Source organism: Elephas maximus, chromosome 3 (assembly GCF_024166365.1).
Source record: "Elephas maximus indicus isolate mEleMax1 chromosome 3, mEleMax1 primary haplotype, whole genome shotgun sequence".
Lineage (NCBI taxonomy): Eukaryota > Metazoa > Chordata > Mammalia > Proboscidea > Elephantidae > Elephas > Elephas maximus.
The window spans coordinates 214,754,106-214,757,639 of NC_064821.1; the positions used below are offsets into that span (position 1 = coordinate 214,754,106).

Consider the following 3,534-nt stretch of genomic DNA (forward strand, 5'->3'; position numbering starts at 1 on the left):
GCCATCTTTAAGTTATTGTACTAGTTTTTGCTTGCTTACTGTGTCATAGCTGCTTGCTTTGTTTTATTTTGTAAACCTCTATGGGTTGTTTGAGTGAGCTAGCTTATTTTCGCCTTTGGAGCTCTGGTGTCCTGTCCCCAGCTGGCTAGAGCTGTTATCAGGTATACCAGTCTAGGAATCCATTCAGTTTTCTTGTGTGAATTCAGCTCAGGTTTCCAGGTAGCTGATCATCAAGTGTGTGGTACAGGCTCTGTTCTACAGTCTTAGAGGGGCAGGGGTGATTGGCGTATATACCGGAATCTGATTGTAGCAGGGTGTCATGCTCTGAACAAGGCGGGGGGCTGAGAACTGGCCCCCGAGTGTCTCTGAGCAAAACACATCTCTGTTCCCTAGATCGTGCTGGAGTGTGGGTTCTGCAGAGGTACCATGGGCACCCAAAGTTTTTGGTTGTAAGGACTGGGAGGTACCAGTTATCTTTGGACCCCTGTCATGGGTGGCTGGGTGACCTGAGTGGAGCTACCAGTCCTTAGGTCCCTGATGTGGGTAGGTGAGGACCTTGTGTAATAGGCAAAGCAACGTCAAACGTCAAACACCCACCTCTCCACCGCAGAGCTGAAATGGTTGGTGTTTGCCAACAAGGGCTTATTTTCCTGAAATAGGCCCACACAGGTCCATGCAGGAGGGAAAGGTGCTCAAGGTCCATGGACGGTTTATGCCTGGACATGAGCCGCTTCTGTCCTGAGCTCCCCCAGTTAGTGGAGCTAGCAAATTATCTTTTCTCCCCAGTTGCAAATCTTTTCCTTCCCCAAGGCCGGGAGGATGGCTCTTGGTGCTCAACAGTGCCTATCTCAGGTCAAGGGATTCGGCTGCTGAAGCCTGCTTGGGGGTGGGGGTGGAGGTGGGGCACAGTAAAATATACACAAGTACATAGCTTTTGCTGAGAGCACTGTTCTCCTCAGGTTCCGGAGGTGTGAGTGGGCTGTGTGGCTGACTGCTTCTCCCTGAGGAAACTGCAGCCAAATGCTAGTACCAGCCCACCGCCTCCACTCCAGGAATGGTGTCTGAGGGCTCCCCTTAGTTCAGGTCCCGTAACTCCTCTCCAGTTCTGAACGGTCTCTTCCCCTGCTCCTCAGCTTGTTGTCTAAGCTTACCTTTGATGCTCAGGGCTCCCCGCTTGTCACAAATATATTCGTTTCACTTGTTTTTTTTGGGTCTTTGTTGTAAAGAGGGCTCACTGGAAGCATCTGTCTATTCCGCCATCTTGGCTCTGCCTCCCTTCATTTTTTTATTAAGGTGAAATTCACATAACATAAAATCAGCCATATTAAAGTGTGGAATTCGGTGGCATTTAGAAAATTCACAAAGTTGTGCAGCCGCCAGCTCTATCTAGTTCCCAAACATCTTCATCTCCCAAAGGTAACTCCACACACATTAAGCAGTCACTCTGTTTATGCCTCCCCCTGCCCCTGGCAACTACCAACTGCTTTCTGTCCTTTTCTAGGGATTGGTCTATCTTGATGACATGCCCAGAGCGAGCTGAAATCTTGCCATGCTTGCTTCTAAGAAGCATTTTGGTTGTAGTTCTTCTGAGACTGATTTGTTTGTTCTTTTGGCAGTCCACAATACATTCTATTTCTTCGCTAACACAATTAGAGTGAAGCAATTCATCTCCTGTTTTCCTTTTTCCTTGTCCAGCTTTCTTATGCATATGAGGTGATTGAAAAGACCCTGACTTGGGTCAGGTGCACCTTAGTCATCAAAGTGACGTCTTTGATTTTTAAAATTTAAAGGGGTCTTTTGCAGCAGATTTGTCCAATGCGATATGGTGTTTGATTTCTTTATTGCTGCTTCCATGGACTTTGATTGTTGATCCAAGTAGAACGATATCATTGTCCAACTTCAGTTTTTCTCCATTTATCATGTTGTTTATTGGTCCAGTTGTAAGGATTTTCATTTTCTTCATGTTCAGGCATAACCCACACTGGAGCCTGTAGTCTTTGACCTTAATCAGGAAGTGCTTCAAGTCAATTTTGTTTTCGGCAAGCAAGGTTGTGTTATCTGCATATTGCAGTGATAAATCAGTTTTCCTTTAATCCTGATGCTGTGTTGTTCTTTGTTGAATACTGGGCATTTTGAATGTTCTTTGTATTTTACTGAAAACTGGGCATTTTGAGTATTATAATGTGGTAACTCTGGAATCAGGTTATTCCTCCTCCTCAGGGTTCGTTTTTATAGCTTGCTGTTGGCTGTAGCTGTTTATGTAGTGACTTGTTCTAATCTATTTTTGTGGAGTCTTGTATTTTGTCACATGTGGTCTCTGCAGTCTGTCCCTTTAGCTTGTGTTCATCTAGACAGACATTTCCTTGAATGTCAGGAGCCCCCGCACCTAAACAAACCAAAAAAAAAAAAAAAAAAAGCCCCAGAAAACACCCAGTCCATCTTTACAGATTGGCTGTGTTGGCCAGGCTGTCTACAACTGCCTTAGCCTTCGGTTGGTGCTTGCACGGAGCCTAGAGATCAGCCAGAGATGACAGCTTAGGATCTGCTTGGGTCTTTTCTGAGCGTGTGTCCTGCCATGGACATGTGCAGGGCTTTCTGAATTCCCCTGTACACATATGTGCTTTTGAATGCCCTAATTTCCCAAAGAAACTCTCTCCAGCTCTTCATCCCAGGCTTTCAGTGCCATATTGTTTGCCTCAACTATAATCTTTTGTCTTATGTAGCAGCAAGTTGTTCATTTCCCTTACAGTGTTTCCAAGGAATGTCTTCTGCTTTTCTGCCCTGAGTTCCAAGTTAGATGAAACAAAGTAAGTGCCTTGTGTCAGTCCTTCAGGGAGTCTGGGTTGGTTAGCACAGGCAAACCCAGCTCTTTGAGGGTAATGTCTGCTCTGCTTTCTTTAAAAACAGGGACCATGGCCCCTCCCTGGGAACAGGGGCTGCCATCTCAAGACTACTGCCAAGCTAGTGAGAGGGATAAGGCAAGGGCAAGTAAAAATGCATCAAAGTTTCCCTCCCATTTTTAAGTTACCTTTGCTTGATTCAACATTCACTTGGTTGCTGTAAACCTTGCACTATTTTCCAGAGTTCTGACAAAGTTGGTTCTGACAGCTTTTCCTTGATTTTTTGATGTTTCTGTGAAGTTACAGTCCCCTCGAGCTACCTACTCCATTTTCACTAAGTCACTCTCTCTAGAGCATTCTTTTTTTTTTTTTTAATCAGATTTTACAATTAGAAAAAATTTCAAAGTAGGGACTAATGTATGACATGTAATACTTTTGCCTGCAGTTATTATCTAGTGTGTATTCAAGACTCAATCTTCATATACTTCAGTTTTATACCTGATATTTTTATTTTCAAGGATTCTTTCTCAAGAATGTATACACAGTATAAACAGTGGCCAACATTTATTGAAAACTTACTGATGTGCCAGGGCTGTAGTAAACTTTATTTTATGTCCATGATCTCATTTAAATTAAAACATTAGAGAGCACTTCTTAAATTTGAAGGTACAAAGAAAAATTGTGATGCCATAGG

The 3,534-nt window shown here is 43.8% G+C and overlaps 1 protein-coding gene across 6 annotated transcripts in view; it reads left to right on the forward strand.

Annotated features, from left to right (window-relative positions):
- The window catches only part of CCDC181 (coiled-coil domain containing 181), an 86,257-nt gene that overhangs the window by 61,065 nt on the left and 21,658 nt on the right, over positions 1-3,534 (forward strand). The window lies entirely within an intron of this gene.